A 13,869-nucleotide genomic window follows, 5' to 3' on the forward strand; every position below is an offset into this window, starting at 1 on the left:
TTGCCTGCAGAAGGGAGAGGGTGGTGGTGGAGGGAGTACATTCATATTGGAGGATTGTGACTAGTGGTGTCCCACAAGGACCTGTTCTGCGACCTCTACTTTTCGTGATTTTTATTAACGACCTGGATGTTGGGGTAGAAGGGTGGGTTGGCAAATTTGCAGACGACACAAAGGTTGATGGTGTTGTAGGTAGTGTAGAGGATTGTCAAAGATTGCAGAGAGACATTGATAGGATGCAGGAGTGGGCTGAGAAGTGGCAGGTGGAGTTCAACCCGGAGACGTGTGAGGTGGTACACTTTGGAAGGACAAACTCCAAGGCAGAGTACAAAGTAAATGGCAGGATACTTGGTAGTGTGGAGGAGCAGAGGGATCTCGGGGTACATGTCCACAGATCCCTGAAAGTTGCCTCACAGGTGGATAGGGTAGTTAAGAAAGCTTATGGGGTGTTAGCTTTCTTAAGTCGAGAGATAGAGTTCAAGAGTCGCGATGTAATGATGCAGCTCTATAAAACTCTGGTCAGGCCACACTTGGAGTACTGTGTCCAGTTCTGGTCACTTCACTATAGGAAGGATGTGGAAGCATTGGAAAGGGTACAGAGGAGATTTACCAGAATGCTGCCTGGTTTAGAGAGTATGCATTATGATCAGAGATTAAGGGAGCTAGGGCTTTACTCTTTGGAGAGAAGGAGGATGAGAGGAGACATGATAGAGGTGTACAAGATAATAAGAGGAATAGATAGAGTGGATAGCCAGCGCCTCTTCCCCAGGGCACCACTGCTCAATACAAGAGGACATGGCTTTAAGGTAAAGGGTGGGAAGTTCAAGGGGGATATTAGAGGAAGGTTTTTTACTCAGAGAGTGGTTGATGCATGGAATGCACTGCCTGAGTCAGTGGTGGAGGCAGATACAGTAGTCAAGTTTAAGAGATTACTAGACAGGTATATGGAGGAATTTAAGGTGGGGGCTTATATGGGAGGCAGGGTTTGAGGATTGGCACAACATTGTGGGCCGAAGGGCCTGTACTGTGCTGTACTTTTCTATGTTCTATGACTGATGTGAAGGTCTCTTCCTCTTGCTGTGTCCTGTTGAGCATAGTGCCTGTTTAGTGTTCATTTTGAGAAGACTGGAATATAAAGGCAAGGATGCAATGCTGAAGATTTGGTCAGACCACATTTGGAATATTGTGAGCAGGTTTAGGTCCCATAAAGGATGTGTTGGCATTAGAGAGGGTTCAGAGGAGATTTCCGAGAATTATCCGGGAATGACCGTGTTAACATATGAGGAGTGTTTGATGGCTCTGGGCCTGCACATGGTGGAGTTTAGAAGAACGAGGGGGATCTTATTGAAACCAGCCAAGTATTGAAAGGCCTAGATAGAGTGGATATAGAGAGGATGTTTCCTATAATGGGAGAGTCTAGGACCAGAGGGCATAGCCTCAGAATACAAGAACACCCCTTTAGAATAGACATGAGAAGGAATTTCTTTAGCTAGACGGTGGTGAATCTGTGGAATTCCTTGCCTCAGAAGACTGTGAAAATCAAGTCATTGGGTATATTTGAAATGGAAATTAATTGATTCTTGATTAGTGGGGGTGAGGAATGTTACAGGGAGAAGGCAGGAGAATGAGGTTGAGAGGGAAAATAAATCAGACATAATTGAATGGCAGAGCAGACTCGATGAGCCTAATTCTGTGCCTATATCATATAATCTCTCTAACTTTGTACTCTATATACTTTTCCACTCTGACCTTACCTGCTATGATGCAGTTCCAAAGCTAAGATCCATCTTCCTTTCAAAAATATCCCTGTCTTTCACTTATTTGTCAGTTGGTATCCTCCTGTGCAGATTCAGCCACCCTTTATCAATCTTGTTTATTCTTACAGTGAGCCACTCGTCTCATAGTGCTCTTTTTGCAGATAATTCCTCAGGATCGTGAACACCTTCCTTCCATTCCAGCCATGTGGGGTTGGAGGAAGTAAGTGAGTCCAATGTGGGCCAGAAGGCAGCTGAGGGGTTGGGCAGGTGGGCCAACTAGGAGGTGAAGTTCTCCACCTGCTTCTCACATAGGGTGACTCTATCCTAGCAATGCATGGCTTCAAGCTTCAAGGTACAATTCTGAATGCTCCCTCTGCTCAGTGAGTAGGGCCTCAGAGTCAGAGAGGATGTTGTATTTCATTAAGAAGGCTTTGAGAAATCTGTTCTCCTGAGAATCTCATCCCATAACATATCTTAGTATGGAAGCATCAAGTCATGAGCCATGTGGTATCTTACTATCAATTGTCTAGAATTCTATGGTAAAAATGCTTTACTTCAGTAACATGGCATTTTGAATGGTACAACACCTAGTTTGTTCCCTTCATCTCAATCAGTTTTGGCCCTGCCTCATCAGTACATTTCTGTCTCTTGTTCTGTCCCAAACTACTGATTGTCTGTTCCAAGCATTACACTACAGTATCTATCAGTGTGCTGCCTGCAAGTTCTCGGCATAATTCTGTTTCACTGCTGTGATGGTACTGGGCTTGCTGATCGGGAAGTTCTAAACTCCAAAAGAAGATCTTAAGCACTATCTAATATAGATAGCTATTGGTAAACTCACTAAAGGGAGGTTATATTGTATCTACCTACTCTTCAAATACCAGTTCACATCCCTCTTTATCCTTTATAGTGTGTTTACCTGCCAATACCCATTATTTGAACAATGGGCGACTTCTTCTTTCCAAGGAGGAGATGCTTCCAGTTAATGAAGTAGTTTAAACACAGTTCATTTATTCTTAGTGATGCGTGTTTAAATCTATGGACAACATTCTTACAACACAAATTACAAATGATTTCTAAAATAGAAAGGATTTCCAAAACAGAGATATAATCCTATAGCTAAAAAGACAAACCAATGAGTTGCAGAGAAACAAATTATCTGTTGCAGAAATCGAAGGCAGAGGAATGGATTCTCATCACCCTGAATTTCTTTCGTTCTTCTTGCTGTTCTTCACCATTCCTAACAAGCCTGACTGCTCTCTACATTTATACTTCTTTTTCTGCCACTTAGGTATCTTCACACGCATGTGTTATTTCTTTAGATACCTTTTTACACAAATGGTCTAAAAGCTTCTGGAGACAGAGTTCGTAGGTTCGCACAGTTAATACTGTCAAGTTGACTGAGCGCACAAAACTTCCAACTAGTAATACATCAGCTCTTTAATGTGCTAAGTGATAGCATCAATCTGGTCTGAGAGCTTCCTTGAACTAAATAACTTAGCCAGTGTTGTCCAGTTTCAAACAAGCCAAGTAACATAATCCCATTGTTTTACACAGTGTCTCTTAAGCAATCTGCCCAGATGCTGTGGAGCAGCATCCTGTGTTCTATAGAGAGGTGATGCTTGTCTGCAAAGCCGTCTTTTAAACTTCAGACTGGTTATTGCTCGTCACTTACATTAAGAACTAAACGCTGGCTCCCATTTACAGCAAGTAGCTGAACAACATATGGGTTATGCACACAAAATGCTGGAGGAACTCAGCAGGCCTGACAGCATCAATGGAAAAGAGTAAACAGTCGATGTTTCAGGCTGAGACCATTCATCAGGACCAGAGGACTGAAGGGTCTCGGCCCGAAACATGGACTGTTTATTCTTTTCCATAGATGCTGCCTGGCCTGCTGAGTTCCTCCAGCATTTTGTGTGTATAACTTTGATTTCCAGCATCAGCAGATGTTCTCTTGTATGGGAAAGAATATGGGTTGGGATTTCAACTTACTCACAGCAACTCTTTGATCTCTAGAAATTTCAGCTGCTGTGTTAGAAAGCTGAGTTTGGCAAGAAAAAAAGAAAAGTCCCCTGGTCCTGGATAGTGAATACCTATCACAGTACTTTATTTAAAGTCAGCAATAGTTTTGATTAAATTGACCATCATGCTTTGATTCTTGACCTCACACTATCTTAACAGAGTTAATGCAAGTTGCTCTTGTTTCAACAATCTTCACAATACTGTTGCATTTCAGCAACAATAGTAAAACAGATCTCATAACTTCAGCGTTGTTTGGTCTTTTATTTTCTCAATCCAACTCTCATTTATTTCCTATTATTTTGATCTCTTCCGTACAGATCAGTTGTGAACGATGGGCATTTATTACTTTCTTTTAGACAACAGCAACAATGTTTGCACCTCTTAAATTAATAGACTTACATTACTGCTCCTGCCATTTATTTGCAACTTAAAGCACACTTGCTTTCTTAGCTTTCCTGTTTTAATGGATGATGAGTTATCTGAAACATTGACTCCATTATTTTTTCTGATATTTCAAATTCCTGCCATCTGCAGTCCGCCAGTCCTACTGAAGGGATTTGGCCAGAAACATCGACTGTTTATTCTTCTCCATAGATGCTGCCTGAGTTGCTGAGTCCCTGCAGCATTTTGTGTGTGTGCTCTGGATTTCCGGCAGCTTCAGAATCTTTTATGTTTATGATCTGCAGTTGTTCACTTTTAAAAACTAAAGACAAATCTTGCTAGCATGATTGGCTTTAAAGTCAGAGCGGTTCCTCATAACACCCTCTTGTGTAATCAGCAGGTAGTACAACAGAACCTGGAGAAACACTTGAACCAAACTTGTCATTGAGAATCCTGGCCCTTTGAAGAGTAAATTAATTGATTGGGTGGTTTCATTTATTTCAGTAGCATTACATTGAAAGTGCATGTTCGAGTAGTGTAGTCATTAGTGGAAAAAAATCCTCTTCAGGTCAGGCAGCATCTGCAGAGGGAAGTGGGCAGTGGCTTTAAGTATTGAGACCCAGTTCAGATGGAAGGTCTTTACTTGAAACACCAAATTATTTTCCTCTATAGATGCTGCCTGACCTGCGGAGTTCCTCCAGCCATTTGCTCCAGGTGCCAGCATCTGCACTCTTGGGTCAGTAGTTAGTGCTGCCGGCTAAAAGCTCTGGTGATTGAGGATGCTGTCTTCCTGGAGTTTGCATATTCAATCTGGGACCACGTGGGTTTCCCCAGATGATTTAATTATCTCCCACATGTCAATGATATGAGGTTTGAAATGCACTGTAAATTACTCCCCAGTGCAGGTAGTTGGAAAAAGAGTCAATTGTCAATGGGCATTTGAGACAGAATGAATTGCAGGGCCAGAGAGAAATAGGAATGGGGAAATGGGGAAATAGGGAATGATCATTTGGAACTAGTATGGAGTCAATGGGTTGAATGGTTATAATAATTAATTGGCAATACTCTGATGACTGAACTCATGCTTACCTTCTCTCCTACTCAAGCACAGACCCAGCCCAGCCCTGGGCAATGTGCTTTCCTCTGCAGCACTTGAACAAAGTGTAACTAGTGTAACTGATTCAGCACAGCTCCTGGTGTGATTGAAGTCTGGAGAGGTGGGTAAAACAGCCAGTGTTGGCAGTGCAATGACTATACTTAATGGTGTTCCACACCTTCACAGCTCATACGCCAAGTATCCAAGAAATCAGCAGCTGTCATTCTTTGGTGTTTATTAATACCTAATAGTGGGAATAAAAATCACCAGTAACAATTTACATGGAACAGCAGAGGAGGATCTCAAAAGCAGAAATGAGATGACATAATTTGCATTTGTGAAGTTAGTTGATTTGGACTGGATACAAGGGAAATATTGAAGGCATTTCCTTCAGATGCATGTAATGGAGTAACTTTCATTCAATTGAAAAGTCAAACAGAGTCATAAAGGCATAGAGTAGTACAGCTTGGAAACTGGCCCTTTGGCCAACTTAGTCCGTGCCAGCTTGGTTTCTCGGCCTAATCCCATCTATCTGTACCCGGTCCATTGCCCTCCATATCTCTCTTATCTAATTACCTATCCAAATCTCTCTTAAGCGTCACAACTGAACTCACATCTACCACTTCTGCTGGCAGCTTGTTCCACACTCGCCCCTCCCTACAAGTGAAGAAATTTCCCTTCACATTCCCCTTAAATATGTCATCCTTCAATATAAACCTATGGTCTCTAGTTCCAGTCGCAGCCAAACTGAGGGGGAAAAAAGCCTGCAAGCATTTACCCTATCTATACCGGTCATAATTTTAGAAGAAGCTAATACAATAAGATGATCTCTTGACATCACAATCCATCTCAATATGATCTTGCACTTTAATGTTCATCTGCACTGCACTTTCTCTGTAACGTACATTTTATTCTACATTGTTATTATTTTACTTTGTTCTATCTCAATGCATTTTGTAATGGTTTGATCTGTATGACAGTATGCAAGACACTCCTCACGGGAATTATAAGTGGCCCTAGTGAGACTATACTTGCAATATTGTATATAGATTTAGACTTCAGACTCAAGACAGAATATACTTGCAACAGAGGAAGTGTAACAAAGGTTTAGAAGATAGACTTCTGGAATGGGAGGGCGGGGGTAATCCTGTTGGAAAAGGCACAATAAACTCTATGCTCTCGAGGTTTGTAAAATAGTAGGAGATGTTACCGAAAAATATAAAATCTGTAAGTGGCTTAGGAGGATGATGGCGCCGAACGGTGACTCCTTTGTTTGCATCTTTGGAAACAGCTCTATTTCTATCTTTGATATCTCTTTTTTTTTCCCCTTTCAAGGTTCTTTTGAAGACCCTGACCTGGAGTTCCACGCTGACTTTGGTTCTTTGCGAAGTGGGACACAGTCTCGGAGCCTCTCGGCCAGCCGCTTTTCGATTTGCCAAGGATGCGGCCTGGAAGACTAACGCACCTTCACGGTGCCGGATTTTCGTGGCTCTGGAGGTGGGTGGATTCAAGACCAGTGCTGCCGCCTGGTGTCACGTGGGAGAAAGAAGATTGTAGGCAGCAAGCTGGCTGCTGGCTGTGTGCCCGGAGACCCAAGTTCTTTGGGCACAGAGCTCGGGAAAAGCGACGCATCAGATTTTTAACACCGTAACTCAGCAAGTTGTTTTGTTATGTCTCCCCACTCACTGTGAAGTGGGGACATCTCTTTTTCCTTATTAGGGAGAGAGAGAGCGTGTGGTATGTTGAATTACTGAGTGAATGAGTAGTCTTTGGAGTATTGCAAGCCTGTGTCTTCACTGATGTTTTGCTGCACGCTTGAGTGCTCGATGGTGGGTGCCGATGCTTTTTTGCTGGTGGGGAGGGGTGGTCATTGCTCTGCAGCTGCTTATGCCCTGGGGGGGGGGAGATGGGGGAGCTTTGGGATTCTAACATTTAACTGTTATTCATTCTTTGGGGCACTCCTCTGATTTTGTGGATGTTTGCAAAGAAAAAGAATTTCAGGACATGCATTGTATACATTTCTCTGACATTAAATGTACCTATTGAAATCTGTATGGTTGGTGCAAGGATAATCTTCCCCCACTGGGGTGTCCACAACCAGAAAAATTAGAAATGGGCCTTTTGGGTAAAGAAGAGAAGCAATTCCTTCACTGAGAAGAGGTAAATCCTTGGAATTCTCCATCCAAGAGGTTTGTGGAGGCTCAGTTACTGAGTGGCGATTGATAGAATTCTATATACTGAGGGAAATGTGGGAAATGAGGTTAGTGCAGGGAAGTGATGCTGTAATGCAGGGGGTTCCCAACCTTTTTTAAGCCATGGACCAATACCATCAAGCAAGGAGTCCGTGGATCCCAGGTTGGGAACCCCTGCTGTAGTGAGAGATCAGTCCTGACCCGGTTGAAAGGCAGTGCAAACAAAGGGACCAGTGGTCTATTCCTACTTTGCTTTCCTCTGTTTTATTTTCAAGGAAGTTTCAAATTCATGAGGTTAAACACTCCTGTGCGTTGCACTGCTGTTTATCTTTTTCGGGGGGAGCTTTGTGTTGGAATAGAGGTGCTACAACAACCAAAGCTCTCATAGAAAGGGCAGGAACTAAATTTCCTGGCAGGTACTTAGACACCCAGAAATGTGTGAATCATTGCTTTATCTTCAGTTAAGCAAGTTCTCAACCCTAGTCTTTTGCTGGAACTGTGCAAAGAAAATTCTAAGACACTGGCTCCATTTATCTCCTGCAATGGTTATTTCTGCCTTTTAGTTTGCTCCTGCAAATGTGTATGTATCTGTGTGTGTGCAATAAGAGATCAGAGAATCCCTGTGAAAGCAATGGAAGGAGTACATCACCTCATAATCCATTACTGCACCGAACACCTACTCCACCTAATTCGGATTAATCTGCAGTTCCGATATTGGCCTCCTCGGCCAACTCATAATCCAACAAACTGAAATAAAACTAAGTAGTTTTCGATCCCAAAGGACTGCCTAAGAAGAGGATGCATGTGCTTCATTGCTTCCTTTAGTTGATAGCATTCTGTCCTCTTCAGATAGAATATCATGTGTTTAAGGATACAAAAACTGATTTTACTCTTTAGTGAAGTTCTAAAGGGGTGCTACACTATCTTTTGGATGAGGGCGAAACCGTTTACAGTACCTGCTCGGATAAAAGCATAAACCCAATGGGACCATTTGAAAGACATGATGTTAGAATAATTGTCTTGTCCAACATTCATCTATTCACTAACATGACAGAAAAAGAGATCAGAATTATATTTCCACCCTGTGGGATCCTGCTGTGTAGACTGGCTGCCTCACCACCTGCAACTGGGTCACACAAAATCACTTCAGTACATACTAATGTGATGAAAGATATAACAAAATTTTTCTTTCTTTCCCATTTTGTGTATCGAAGTTATAACATCTTCAGCTTCCGTAGGAAGCCTTAATACCAGAGCTGATTTGTGTGTGCACTCTCAACAGATGTTGCCTGACCTGCTGAGCCTCTTCCATTAATCCTTTCAATCATGTCTTAGTTCATTTGAGGAAAAAATTCCCTGCATAGTAAAAAGCATGACATCTGAAATCACTGGTGCTTCATCAAAGGATCCCTCTTCCAAAATAAACCTCTGTGATTAAACAAATTTTGATTCCTCATGTTCTTTGACACACCCTGAAGATTTGTTGTTAAGCTTGATCATTTGATATCTCTTGTATCCAGCTTGCATATGTTACATGCTTCTCTGTATCCTTTAACACTAATGGCCTCAGAGGGAGAAAATTCATTGAAAAACTGATTTGCATTTTTAAAGGTGAACTTACCATAGAGAACACAGAAGGTAAGTTTTCTGCATTGTATCTGCCTCCAAATACCCTTTTGGATTCAAAGTTAGTGTTACCAGCTGGTGTGGCATTGTCCCTGGTAAACCTTCATAATACAACACATAAACTGAGAAACTCTCTCAGAGAAATTTTATTTGAGCTATATACATAAAATAATTAGCTCAAATCCTTTCTTCTATATGGACTAGATGGAGATACACAGAAAGCACTTTTCTAGGGATGTGAGCTGGACGGAGATGAAGCCATTTTGTATACTGGTAAGAAAATGAGTGACATAATGCATTAACTTGGCTGTATTAGAGATAGGACCATACTGGTAGGAAACTTAAGTCATTTTTATGCCTGTATTTGGTCTCCATACACATGACATGTGCATATACTTGGTAGCTACTGGTAATGTCAAATGTCAAGAGATAGGAAGTAGTAACTAGTGCACAGAGACTGAGGCCTGACTCAATCTAGCCTGTTGTTCAAGATAGTTTAATGTCATTTCTAGTACACAAGTGCAAAGGAGAACAAACTAATTGTTACTCCATATAACATCCTGGTTAAGATTTTTACTGCTAAGTTGTAGATGTTTCATTTTAGCAGTTCTGTAAGAGCAGTCTGTTCTGCTTTCAGCCTGTTTGAGCTTGAGCTAAGCTAAGGGACTTTGTTGTTAAACTTAGGAATGTTGTGTCAGCCAATCGGGTTGGTGGAACTGGAAGAAGGTTCCAGAAAAAGCTGGGCAGAGAGGTTTTTGTGACGGACACTGGTGTGGGTCGAGGTCTTTTTGGTGGGAGCTGGGAGAAGACAGGAGGGGAGATGGCTGAGGATGGCGTTCTTGTTGCACACGTTGCTTCGTGCAGATGAATGGCTTCAAGGAAGAAGGACCAATACTTGTGTGGGAGAACCCATTTGTTCGAGATGGATTTTGAGTGACATTCCGAAGGTGGTCTGTGCTTTCTTGCTGACCGTGGGTGAGCTACAGACAACTTCAAGATGATCTCCAACTTACGTGCACATTTGGACTGGGTTAATTATGATGGACCCCCTTGTTTTTTTCTTTCTTTTCTTTAGTAACTGTTTGGTTAAGTTAACATTCATAAATATACAAATGTATTTTCTTTATAATTGTATGCAGTGTACAGTCTGTTATTTGTTGCCGACAGGCAATTGCGTGAGGGCAGTTAATTACACAATATTCACACAGATCGGGGTTCAGGTGGGTGAGACATCCCAACCTCACAGGTTTGGCAGGACCCAAGCCATATTGACCCTAGGCGTCTAGAGTAATGAGCCACATCTCCAGAGACACCCAGGCAAAGGGAGTTTCATCCGCATCCGGTGCTGGACAAAAAAAAACAATAAGATAAAGACCACCATAATAATAAAAATCACAATAAATATAATAGCTTATATTGTCACAACCACGGATTCGGCAGCGTAGCAGATACAGCAATTGCACTTGTGAATATGCACATGGCAGCTAATTATTATTTCATTGTGATAGTATTTAACTTCACTCTTTCCGTTGTAGTGCTTGTTGAGACTTGAACCCAGCACAACAATGCTTTGCTGCCCGCTTGCATTCAGCCTCAACTGAGAAATTGGACTGTTGAATCAACTGACTCTGAAGGCTAGCGGTATTCGTTTTATATTTAGTTATTCCTTTCAGCTGCAGTGTGGGCTTCATTTTCCATTTGAGAGTTTTAATTAACAGCCCTGTTTGGCCTAGCGTTTATTGTTTTCCCTCTAACTCTGTTCGCATTAAAGTCTGTGAAATATCGATCTGCTTCATGTCTCTCGCTCCCAACTAGGGCCATATCTGAATGGTGGGTGGAGGTGTGGAGGGGTGAGGTAGTAGATGGAGGTGTTGATCAGCCTTGCTGCCAGAGGGAAGTAGCTGTTTCCAAGTATGGGGGTCCAGGCCATAACATCGCCCGTGCACTTGGCCTTGAAACACCTAGAAAACAAGGAGACTTGTGTTAGAATGCTATTTCTGGACTTAAGTTCAACATTCAACACTATACCATAGCATCTGCCATAGAGTGGTTCTGTCGGTAAGCATATTGGTGAATGTCCATTGTGACAGGAATGGAGTTTTTGATATGTGCCAATACTAGCACTTCATGATTGGCATCAGTGCCACGGGGCAGGAGTGGTTTAGTTCTGAAGGTGTAGAGTTCTTTGATATGGGGATGATGGTGAGTGATTTGAAGCACATGAGTTCAGCAGTCTGGATAAGTGAGGAGCTGAAGATACCTGTGAAGACATCAGTGAGCTCCTGTGCACACACCTTGAGTACTTGGCCTGGGATGTTGTCTAGCCTGACCATGTTATGGGGGTTGACTCTCTGCAGACTCCTTCTCATGATTGCTGCTGTTACAAACCGGCTGCTCACCAGGGATGGGGTAGCTTTGATGGCCAGTGTTGTGTTGCATGCCTCAAAGTTGTTCAGAGCATCAGGAGGGAGGCATCACTGGTACAGTCAGTGCTCTGTAGTTAGTAATATCCTTGATGCCCAGCCAGATAGTTACTGGCCAGGTGTCCCTGAATTTTTGAGTGTAGGTGGTCTTTGCCCTCTTGATACCTAAGATGAGATTTCTGGCTGCTCTGAGAGTTGGCCTATCTCCAGACTTGAAAGGCAGCAGCTTGGGCTTTTAGAAGGGAGCATACCTTAGCTCTTGAAGTACCAATGTCATCTACCCACTTATTGATGTAGCCTTCATCACCTCTAGTTAAATACCTGTATATACTTTGGGCTCTTGGATATAGCTTTGACTCTAGGTTAGGGGTATGGAAGTACCACTCCTGGTGTGTTTTTATTTTTGGGAGGGTTTTTGTGTTTCTCAACAGGTTATTACAGCACATCTATTTGTTCGAGTTACAGTTTGTGTTGTGCCACGACCATACAACATATTTTTCTGTTAAGCAGCAGATATGACATCTAATTCGCATATGCACAGCACTGGTGAGACTAAACTTGTCAGCTGGAATGTACAGGGGATGAATAGTCTGCTGAAGAGAGGGAAGGTGTATGCACATCTTCGTGCACTCTAAGCTGATATTTGTTTACTCCAAGAAACGCACATTAAGAAAACAGCAGCGAAAGTGCTTTGTCCTTCCTGGGCATCTCAGGTCTACCAGTCGAATTTTAGTACTAAAACTAGAGATGTTGCAATCCTAATTTTAAAAAACCATACCGTTTATTCACACACAAACTATCGCTGACCAGAGGGGCAGATATGTAATAGTAAGTGGAATATTAAATTCTATACCATTAACACTAGTGAATGTGTATGGGCCCAACTTTGATGATCCAATTTTTTTTCAGTACCTCTTTAAGCCCATGCCTAATCTGTCTGACTCTAACATAATTGTAGGTGGAGACTTTAATTGCATCTTAAACTCCCTCCTAGATAGACAACATCCCCAAGTTTGTTCAATTAAAAATAGTGTAACACTTAATAATCTCATGCAATCATATAACATAGTAGATATTTGGAGACTTAATCCCACGAAGAAGGGTTTTTCATATTTCTCTGCAGTACATAAATCCTACTCTAGGATTGATTATTTTCTGTTAGATTCGAAATTGGTCTCGTCAGTAGTTGCACTTACCATAATATACTTATACCGGATCATGCTCCTGTCTCCCTTATACTCAAATTGAACCACAAAAGAGGTGAATATAGTTGGTATTTAAATAACGCCTTGCTAAAGGATAAGGCCTTTTGCTCTTATCTTTCAGATAAGATAGATGAATCCACTCTTTGGGAGGCCATGAAGGCGGTTATTAGAGGTTGCATAATATATGAGACAGCAGAAAAAAAATTCAAGAAAAGGTTAACTGAAATAGATGATCAGTTGGCAAATCTGGAATAAACCAGGAAGCAGAATTACTTGCTAAGATTACTGCCTTACGATATGAGTATAATTCTATAATGTCCAAGAGTGTCTCAAAACTACTGACACAAGTCAGACAGAGGAATTTTGAGCTTGGTGAAAAGCCCCATAAATTATTAGCCCATCAGTTAAGACAGATGCTGGCCTCCAGGGCCATACATCATATAAAGGCGAAAGATGGCTTTTTATGGACGGACCTGGAAAAAATTATTAAGTGTTTTGTGGAGTTCTATGCTGATGTTTACCAATCACAAGGCGGTCCAGATGTTGAAGCTATGGATGCATTTTTTGATAATCTGAATCTGCCCACACTGTCAACAGATTCTGTAAATACACTTGATGCTGATATAAGCCTAGATGAGATCAAGAAGGTCATCTCTTCCCTCCCCAATAATAAGGCAGTGGGTCCTGAAGGTTTTAGCATGGAATTCTTCAAAGTATTTGGTTCAAAATTGTCACCTCTGCTCTTACGAATGTTTAATCACTCTAGGACAGGGGTCCCCAACGTTTTTTGCACTGCGGACCGGTTTAATATTGACAATATTCTTGCGGGCCGGCCGACCCGGGGGCGGGGGGCCGCGGGTAGGGTTGCCAATGGACAAGAGTAGCAGTCAAATACGTTGTGTTTACCCCGAGAAAGACTACAATGACCATGACGCCTTGCGCGGGCACCAGTACGCATGCGTAACTTGAGCATGCGTGTACCTCCCGATTTTTTTTTTCTACAAATCCTTTTTGGCGATTCTATACGGTGGGGGGGGGGTTGTTAATCACGACCAAAGTGTAGGTGATAAGTGGCTAATACACTTAATTTCGTTTCTAAAAGGGGTTATCTAACGAATTTAATATTAAACACACCACATATTTTCCTCACATGAATATAGTGAGAAG

Source organism: Mobula hypostoma, chromosome 9 (genome assembly GCF_963921235.1).
Source record: "Mobula hypostoma chromosome 9, sMobHyp1.1, whole genome shotgun sequence".
Classification (NCBI taxonomy): Eukaryota; Metazoa; Chordata; class Chondrichthyes; order Myliobatiformes; family Myliobatidae; genus Mobula; species Mobula hypostoma.